This window comes from Pinus tabuliformis, chromosome 1_2, assembly GCF_031772625.1.
Source record: "Pinus tabuliformis cultivar Carrire ecotype Pingquan chromosome 1_2, CPIR1, whole genome shotgun sequence".
NCBI classification, from domain to species: Eukaryota; Viridiplantae; Streptophyta; class Pinopsida; order Pinales; family Pinaceae; genus Pinus; species Pinus tabuliformis.
Genome location: NC_142298.1, coordinates 1,151,835,663 through 1,151,846,419, shown reverse-complemented (window position 1 = coordinate 1,151,846,419; position 10,757 = coordinate 1,151,835,663). Strand labels below are relative to the sequence as shown.

Below are 10,757 nucleotides of genomic sequence, written 5' to 3'. Positions count from 1 at the left end.
TCAGGGTTGTAGATGCTCTTAGCAGGAGAGTACAGGTGAATCATATAGTAGCTATGAGTTCCTATGGGACATGCTTATAGGATCACATTTTATATGCAAGATAACATGATGACAAGTATAGAGAGCTTATGCACATGTTACAACAGGGTAAAGGTGAACAGGATGTGGACTATCATCTTATAACATATGGTTTGATCATATTTAGGGGTAGGATCTATGTTTCGAATGAAAGTGAGATCAAGAAGATTATCTTGAGATAATTTCATGCAAAACCGTATTCAGGTCACCCAGGATACCAAAAGACATTGACAATGGTGAAGAAGTTTTATTATTGGCCAAATCTGAAGAAGGAAGTGGAAAATTTTGTGGCTAGATGCTTGGATGGTCAATAGGTAAAAGCATAGTGTAAGAAACCAGGTGATTTACTATAGCCAATTCCAATTCCAGATGGAAATTGGAGGTCATTTCCATGGATTTCATTACAGGTTCGCCTAGGACATCTAGACATCATGATTCTATCATGGTTGCGGTGGACAGGTTGACAAAGGTAGCGCACTTCATTCTAGTGAATTCTACTTATTCAGCAAATGATGTAGCATAGGTTTTCATCATAGATGTAGTGAGGATGTATGGTGTTCCAAGGAGGATTGTGTCATGAGGGATGCTGAGTTCACTTCTAGATTTTGGAAGGAGTTATTTGCAGGTTCCGGTACAGAGTTGGCATTCAGTACAACTTATCATCCACAGATGTATGGACATATAAAGAGGGTAAACATGATATTGGAGGAAATGTTGAGAATGTATGTGATGCATCAACAATAGAGGTGGGAAGAGTATCTTCCACTGGTGGAGTTTGCATACGAGAATGGGTATCAGGAGTCACTTGCTGAAGAATATAGGACATCTGAGTTTTGATGAGATTCTTCTAGCAATGATAACAATTTGTGAAGTACTTTTACTTTTCTTATTAACACGATCTTCTTCTTTTTATTATTATTATATGTTCTCTAACGTCATCAAATAGTTACCAAAAACACAAGAACACAAGATGTTGGCTCTCATCTAGGGAAAAACCTCTCTCTCCTAGAGAGGAAAACCCTTCTACAAATTTCTCTTATTGAAGCTTTAATTGACAAATGCCAAATCCTAGACCCTTGACAATAAGATCCTCCAAGCACAAGTCAAGCCTTTTTCCTTTGATCCGAGATCACTTCCTTTTGTAGCACTTTGTCCTCCTTCTTCTAACACTTTGTCCTCTCATTATGTTCTTATTACGGAAACTAATAGAAGTAATAGTTAGCTTGCCTTAGAAAAGATATTTATCTTTGTTCCTTTGTATCCTTGCTCACTTAGGAAGAGGACCTTATCATTTATCCAATCGAGCTCTTTCTTCTGATATATTTGTAGATATGATGTGGCAGCAATGTGGCCCTAATTCTTCACAGGTGTGAGAGGATTTATTCATGAAATGGTGCTTGACTCCTTCTCTTTCCTTCACTTGAGTAGTCTCCTTCTTTGATGGAGTAAGAGGCCTAATAGGCACTCTTTCCTGGCCCAACCAATTCTCTTTGTATGACTGCAATAGGAGGGTTTTTATGATAGCAGAGAGTGCCTCCCTTCCTTCACATGTGTGACTATAACAGGCCTTAAGACAACCCTATAAAACTCGTTTTTCTTCCTTCCTTCTTCATTGCACTAGAGACACCTTTATTTTTCCTTCTTATACCCTTTACTCATCTTCCTTTTTCGCTAATTTCAGAGATGAGATGATGGTTCTTTTGTGATGTCGTATGACCCTTTATATAGGAGTCTACCCCTCCTATTAGGCTGACTTGAGGTCGACTTGATCTTTATAATTTGGATTTCTTCCTTTTATAACGTTGAAATATGGAGGAGGCTTGTGACTTTGCTTGGAGGTATTTCTTGGACTCTAATACATAAATATACATGGTGTAGCATGCCCTTAAGGGTCTTCAATATTTCTTTTGACTCTTTGACTACCCTATAGCACTTTGATATGTGTTATACCTATGCAATGAGAAAGAAACTCATTTATATAATTTACAAAAGTAATATTTCTTTTCTTTTACATGTACAAAGATGAAAATTACTTCTATGAATACCGAACCTAGTTACACTTTCTTCAACACTCCCTCTTAACTGGGGAGGTATTCATAAATCATTACAAGGTGTTTGGCCATTTTCAATCTGAAGAATTCACATAAGAGAAATTGGATTGGAAATCAATATGTTATAACATCATAGTAACTAATATTGTTTCCACTACTAGACCTTGACTGACAGCTCACCTCCCGCAAGGAATGTATCCAAGCTCCCTATAACCAGGGACTTGACTGAGCTCCTTCTGAACTAGGGACTCTTCTTACATCAAGAACTTCTTCTTTGTGGGTCCTTTATCTGCTTGATCAAATTATTTTCTTGATGTCATGAATTTTGTCGTGCTTCTTCCTTGTAGAGCATCAGCCATTGATCGCTTTCCTTCTTGGTTTGTCATGTCCTTCCTTTCTTCATGGAAAGTGGCCTTCTTGGTACATGTCTGGAACTTTTATCATATAGCTACTTTTTTTTATCATGTTTCTTTCCGGAATTTCCATTCATCATATGAATGCTTAGTTGTACTTGCACTTTACAATTCTTTGTTCTAGTAGCCCTGCGTGACTTCATCTAAATATTACTCAAAAATTAAATTAAATGGTACCTTTCTAGATGGATTTTCATCATGTCATTGTGTTGGCTTGAATCAGTATCCTGAATTTTCATATCTCCAAGGCCTTTCTAGGTGTCAAGGGTCCTTTTATCTTTTTCTTCCTTTGTTAGAGTTCTTGTGCCTTCTTCTGGGAGACGTCTTCAACAAATCTGTCAGATACTGATTCCTAGTGACCATGGCATCCTTTCATCTCTGATCTCTTTTCCCATATACTTCTTCATATGTTTTTTATTCAACCACCTCATACTCCTTATGAGGACATTTCTCATGTTGACTTTTATTGGTGTGTGAATCATGCCTTTGAGCATATTATTAGTGAAAGAGATATTCCCTATTCTCGACCATGTTTTTAGATCCATTCCCCATGCTCATTAATACATATGATGACATGACTTTTAAAATGAAAACATAGATGCATATATACCTCATCTTAGTTCTTTTTTTTATCACCTCAGCTTCCTTTGACAACTTCCTAGATTGAGATTTCCTCAACTCCCTTTGTTTTGCTTCATATTTTCTTGCCTGTATATCATCCTTTCTTGTATCCCTATGAGTGGAATTCATATTGAGACATCTGCTTTTCCTGAAATTTATGAACCTTATATTGAATATTCCACCGAAGAATCTTAGTTGTCCTCATCCTACAAATGCTCCTCCTTGTTGATGATAGTGGTTTTCTAATATTTGATTATGATCATTCATTTCTGCATTAATGAGACCATTCAATAGCTACATCCTTCCTACATGAATATAGCTACATCATTCCTACATGAATATATTTATCTGAGTTATCTCTACATAATGCTCCTATATTGTTAAAGATGCCAATTTTCATAAACCATGTATTCTATCATATTTCTACATGTTCCTATGATACCCAAAACCTTGAAAGAAGACTTATGTGAAGAAGTTGTATTTAATCATAGTAGAGTTCTAGAGGGTCCTCCTTTTTCTGCTTCTTCTCTTGTTCTTTCACTTCTTGGATACTGTGTGTTGAAAATAGCAACAAGAAATGATAAAAATAGAAATGCTAAAAATAGCATTGCTATAAATAGAATTTCGGGATATATTCCAATTTTGATTTGTCCTTGAATCAAAATTGAGAATTAAAATTCGAATTTAGTCTCACCAATTGTTTGAAAAATAATTAATTAATTCATCTTGAGTTAATTAGTTGGAAAAAATCAAACATGAAGTCTTTGTGAAGACATGCAACAGTTATCGCTTTGATTGAGGAAGTTATCCCTTAATTAAGGAGATAAGGATGAGTTGTATCTGATTTGTAATTAGTTAGCTCAGTTAACTGAGTTAAGTCCAGTTAAATTAGTTCCAAACAGTTTGTGGAACTAATTGTGAGTTCAGTTAGTTAATGCATGCATGCATGCAACTAGTGTTCTCCAGATCACTGAATATTCTCTCATAAATAACTCATGCATGTTCGTTCAGACAAAGACCCAGTTGAGATTAAAGACAGGGACATTGAACTATCAGTTGGAGGAATTTTCCTATAAAGGAAACTCATCCATGCAGAAGGAATGAGGTTCCTTGAGGATTGCACAGTTTTACAGGGTGTGAGATCAGTGTTACACTTGGTAATAGTAGGATCACCCTGGAGAAACAGCGCAAGGAAATAGGAGGCTTGGAGGACAGATGAGGAAGCATATGTGTTGTTCATTATGTCTATGAGCAGCAGTGAGGGATTGTACTGAGAGCTGAATAACTTGTGAGCTAAAGCTTTGTGTAATTCTGAGATATTTCCACCTTGTATTTCAATGCCACATCATTATTAATGGGTTCAACATTATTATTCAACCATATGGTGCCACCTTAGCACCCCTTTGGGGTTTTGGTCTAGAAGTTGGAATACAAAGTTTGACGAAGTATATATTACAAACCGGGAAGGCCCACGAGATGCTCCACATACCAATGGAATCAGTTTGATGAGTAGAATATGCTGGTAAGGATTTCTGAGGTAAGAATATTAATCTGCTACTCCAAAAACGTCAACAAAGACATGGTATCTTCATTATCCAAGGAGTTGAAACCCTAGGGCTAGGCTTTTGTTCTTGCAACCTCTTATCTATCTGATACATGCACCTAATCCTGCTTTAACATCAATGACTTGTTGCACACCTTCTCAATCATCTTACAACTACTCCCGCTTTGACATCAATGACAACATGTTCAACAATCTCCCCATTTTTCATTGATGTCAACACACCAAGCATACAAGGTATGTTGCATCTTGCATCTCTCTCTCTCCCTAGACTCCTCCAAGTTTCTCTCCCCCTTTTAAATCAATGGCAAAGGGTGACTAACACATCAAATACTATGGCTCCTCCTGATAACATGCTCTCTGCATCATCTCTGCAAGATCCCCTTGATAATGTGCTTGATCATGTGGACCTGTAATATTTTAACTGTTCTTCTCCCCCTAAACGTGTTATAAGTTTGACATATCTGTGTTGCTATTCTATCCATGTTAGTTGCCTGTAAACTTGTGTTGCATACCTCTACATAAACTACCCCCGTCAACATGATTTCTTACTGCATCAAATCGTGTACTGATGTTCCCTTTGAACAATATGATTCTACAAACTCCCCCTATCTTTGTGCATCCATCAATCATGTGATAGATCATGGGAATACCTACTTTCTTTGCTAGACCCTGGCGGTCTTGTCTTCCTGCCTAGTGAATGATCTACCTTCATGATTCTAGGGGATCCATGTCAAACCGCTTCTACAATCTCGTGCAAAATGGCCAATGTTGTGACATAGATAACATTCAATATTCATTCCTTCCTGCATCAGATAACATTCAATATTCCTTCCTTCCTGCATCAGCAGGGTCTGCTTCAATCCACTTTTGCAATCTTGTGTAAAATGGCCAAGATTATGGCACAAATAACACTCTACATTTGATCTCAATAATGGAGTACAAAAGTTGTAGTTTCCATTATTATAGGTGTCTAGGATTATGTCTCGTCTTCCAGAAAATTTTCTCCAAGGTCTATGATAAAACCCTTTGTCAATGCTCCTGCTATGTCCCTTGAAATATCAAGCTCTATGTCCATAGTTAGAACATGTGTAACAATAACCATGAAATGTCTCTGCATACCTAGGTGTATGGGGTGAAGATTTGTTGACGTTGTCTCGTCCCTAAAAATGTTTTTATTGATCTCCATACCTAAATGCTTTATCTTGAGTTGGTGTCATGAATGCATCATCTTGATTTGAATCATTTGTCTTCTAGCTCTCTTTGTTGATTGATTTGTATAGGACCTTGACTTTGGGCTTCTCTTCATTCTTGGGATATGACTTCTTGACAAGTGGTTGTTCTTCATTTCTGGGATATGACTTCCTTACACAAGACTTATTCTCTTCTTGTGGTTGTTCTTCGTTATTTGGATGAGGCTTCGCTTCATGTGGTTGTTCTTCATCATTCGGATGAGGGTTCTCTTCTTGTGGTTGTTCTTCATATTCTTTGACTTATGGTTTCTCTTCATCATTAGAACATGAGGTCTCACCAATATATCCAAGACCTGTCTTGATGAATTGAGATCTTGGGTAGTTGATAATGTTTTCCAATACCTATGAAGTTTTTGTTTCAATTTTTTTACTTCAGCTCTCAAGGCAACGATTTCTTTCTCATGGTTTATGCAGTCTTCTTCTTTCTTCTTTATCTGAGCTTTTAATACATCCTCGACCCTTTTGGCTTCTTCAAGTTCCCTCTTCAAGGAGGTGATCTGCTTTTCTTTATTCTTCTTGTTCCATTTGTTTGACTTTTCTTTTTCCTTTTCCTTGAGCTGGTTTGTCAAGGTTCTTTCCTTATCGTTTTCCTCTAGTAGTTTGCCTTTGAGACCCTCAACTTCCTTCTTGGCTTCATCAAGTTCCTTATCCTTTCCAGACGATTTCATCTCATTGATTTGAGTTATAAGTCGGATATTGTCAACATAAGTAAAATTCTCACTATCATCAATCTTCTTCTTTTCATCCTTCAGATTTTCATGCTCATTGTGAAGTATATCATACATGTATTTAGACCTCTCCCAGTCACATGTTAGAATTTGAATCTTCTCTTTGAGTGTTTTGACATCTTCTTCAAAATCATTAGCCATCTTGTCAAAAATAATGTATGTTATGGATCTGCCTTCAAGTTGTTAGGCTTCTACGAAAGGACCTGCTATGATACCAATTGTTGGAAATACTGAGAGGGGGGTGAATCAATATTTCTTATTATTTTTCACAAATTCTTAAAGACAATTCAGAGCATCATTATAAAACCATAAAATATATCACATGAAGAGTAGTACACAAGGGATTTAGCTTTAACAAGTGTTGTATTATGTAGTGTACAATGTACATACAATACTTTACCAGGAGGACCTGGAAGGAAGTGAAATACTCCCAAGAGTTTTCTAGCAATATGGAAGGAAGAAAATGCTCCCTGAAGGTTGGGCTCTCATACCAGGGATAATGTCCCAAGTACAATCACTACTACCGCTACTTACAGCTACAACCATTGTCACCTTTGTTGCCCACTGATGCTACTGTCGCTGCCACTACTGCTCACTGATGTTACTGTTTCACATATAATGATGATGCCACTGCTACTCATTGATGTTACTACTACACATATAATGATGTTTCCACTACTGCTCACTGATGTTACTGCTACCACTGTCACATCTACCTTTGCTACCTTTATCTGATGGCATACCTTTTGGTGCTACTGTTGCACTGCCTCTTTTCATTGTTACCTCTACTACTGTTGTTATCTACTCTTTGTTGTTTCCCTCAACATCTACAACCATTGCATCACTTACCACTACTCTAACTTATTGTGTTATGAATAAATATATAGGAAATAATGTAAATGATAATAACCATAAATAATTATTATTTAATTAGTAATTAGGTTGAAGAGTCATATCTAAATGAGACATGACTCTCCATGAAGAGACACCTGCTTTGTATATAAGCAAGCCTCTCACTCTCATTGTATAATCATTCTTATTCACACATTTAATATATAATATTTGTATCCTCATGGATATCTTTATATTCCAAGTCTTCTGGAGTAATTAATCTGAAGAAGAAACTTTGTTCGCTTCATTTGGTATCAGAGCAGTCGATTCTTTTGCCGCTTCATTGCTACACAAAGCTCGTTCTCTACTCACCGTCCCTTGGCCATCAATCGTCATCAATCTTGTTGTTGTCATAATTGAAGCGTTTCGCTACACATTGGGAGATTCTCCATTCTTCAGGTCTTTGGCCATTTGCTTAACAAAAAAAATATTATATAAAAATAAAAAATATATATTAAAAAAAAATAGGAAAAAAATTATTTTATTTGAAAAAAAAAATTGAAAAAATATATATACGAATTCATATATAAAAAAAAATTATTGAGAAAAAAAAAATAAAAAAGAAGAATTTAAAAAAAAAAAACAAAAAAAAAAATCAAATATATATAAATATACATATTTATGCACACAAGCTCAAGCCACTATCAAATCATACCGTTGACCATTACTTACAGTGAACGTCGCTCAACAAGTAGACACCATCAATTTCAGCGACAAACTGCAGGAAACTAATAAAAATAAAAAATAAAAACCACTTACCTTCTGTCACCGTAGCCTTACGTTCGCAGCAATGAACAACTTGCTTCACCTGCTCTCAGCAGTCGCCATTGCTGTCAGACGGTGAACCCCATCGTTGTAGTCCAGCGGCTGGTCAACCTCCACAATTCGGCATTTTATCCTTCGCCCCGACAATCTATGTTTCCAATATCGTCATTCCCTAACTCATTGTTACTGTTTCTTTCGTTCCCTTGTTTACCACCGCGTTGCTTTTGTTGCTGTAACCCCAGTTCCTGGTCGGCCGCAATCCAACTTGAACCATGTCTGAGCTTTTTCTTGTTGTCATCACAACAAGTGTCATCGGTTGATACGTATTGGGACAAATAATATCCATCGTTCACTTTTATCACGGATTAGTTGGGAAGATACGTTGCAAATGTTCCTATGACTTGGCACGACCCTTCATAAAAGAAAGTATTTAATTAACTCAACAAAAAGTTGATTACTGTGAGGTTATATATACTAGCAATTGTCCCAAAAGGTACAAAGAGAGGCCGATAGGATTATTAAATTGGAATTGTTGAATTTTTCTAGAAGAGTTAATTGGTTTGTGGAAAACCTTGTTTTTTTTGGACTGGATCACTCAGAGAGGGGTAAGAGGAAAGGACAACATTGTCTACAGATCCTCCATGTCTCCGAAGGAGATGAGTAGTGTCCCGTGACCCATTAATGTATTGTCTTCTCGGGAGTGCAAGGTAAGACTAAAGAAAATCACTAGCTATGGATGTTTCATGTCTCCATAAGGCCTAGATAAATCTTCGTTTATTTTGTAAATACAATAATTTGATTGCATTTTAACAATGTAAATACTAAAAATGAACCCATAAAGAGCAGATAATCAAGAAGGAAACACTTCAATCACAGACTGGAAATCAGGAATGGTGATTATTTTATAACGACCGAATCCACCTTCTAATAAAATCTTCTTCCATTCTTTCTTTGTTCCTTCCTTCCCACCAGAGCAGTGCGCCACCATTACCAGATCAAATAGTAGAACTAAATTAGGATCCAGAACCGGCTTCTCTTTCTGGCCACCATTATTATTATCACCGCCTCTGTGATTAGAGTCCGGCGCCACTACGTCAACAATAATGAGCTTCCCCGTCATCTCTGGGATCGCCTTCCTGCAACTCTTCAATATTTTGATATAGTCCTCATCGCCCCAGTCATGCATGATCCACTGATGAAATCACACAAACAAATTGTATAGTCAAAACTCGCTCTCAGCTCATTCTAATTGAATTACATGACAGCTCAGCAAGTTCAAGACTTACCTTCATGAATATGGTGTCCGCAGAGGGCACGGTTTCAAACATGTCTCCGCTCATGTGCTCCACACCTATTTACGTACATTTATATGTATAAGATTGTTATGCGTATATACCATTGATGAAGCAAAGGTGTTGTTAGTAACCTGGGAGATGGGGAGCAGTGGCCATGACATGAGGGAGGTCGAAATAATAAACAAAAATGGTTTAACCTTCCCTGCTATATCAAGAATATGGCAAAACAGCCACGGCTCCCTGCAACAAAATAAGTTAAAAATGCCATGGTGCATATATAGAGGGCAATACTGAACAAATTAATCAATTAATGTTAACCTTCATCTTCTACCAGCTTAACTGTTTACTTGGGCATTCTCATCTACCTATTTGCATGGGTCATATTCATAAATATAGGTTCTGGACATTCAACTAATGGTATTGAGCAAAATGACAAGTAATTAAACAAGAAATGATCAAGTTGATAGAATTTGCAGAGAGTGAACCGAAAATGACCGAATGATTTCTCTCTTTGAGAAAAGAAGAATCGCTACTCACCTTACCTAATAAAATGAATGCCACAAAGTGGTGTACGAACATCCTTTTGCACGGGTATTATTGTCTTGCGTGTTTTTTCAGTTGTCTAGATTCATGGCAGGCCATTCAAATAACGTGTTAGAAAGATTTGAGAGACAAAATCCGCATCTGCGGCAGATTTTGACAAATAAAGAAATAAGAAACAAGTGAGAGAAAAGAAAATAGATTCAGAAATCGAAGCTTCTCATCTTATATTATCCCTCCATGGTGAACTCTTCTCTTCCCCTGTTGCAAAATTAATAGGCAGGGCAAAACCATCCAGCATAAACTGCCAAATAAAATAAAAGCACTATCTCTACGGTTAAAGCCCTTGCGATTTTTCCACGGCTTCACCGTAATAAAGAAATAATGGATTGAAACTGTTGAAAAAACTGGGTTCCATGCATAGCCATTATCTACCACGTTACTTTTCCTTGTACAAATTTATTAGTAAAACTCATAGATATTGAAAACCAAAAGCATACTTGCTTCTATCCATATTTTCTAGGTGTTAATTCATTTCAAACCATCCAAGGTTAAACATAC

At 36.8% G+C, this 10,757-nt stretch overlaps 1 pseudogene; it reads right to left on the bottom strand.

The window, feature by feature from the left end:
• Nucleotides 1-9,211: 9,211 nt before the first annotated feature.
• LOC149210294 (xanthohumol 4-O-methyltransferase pseudogene) lies at nucleotides 9,212-9,701 on the bottom strand (annotated as a pseudogene).
• Nucleotides 9,702-10,757: the final 1,056 nt, after the last annotated feature.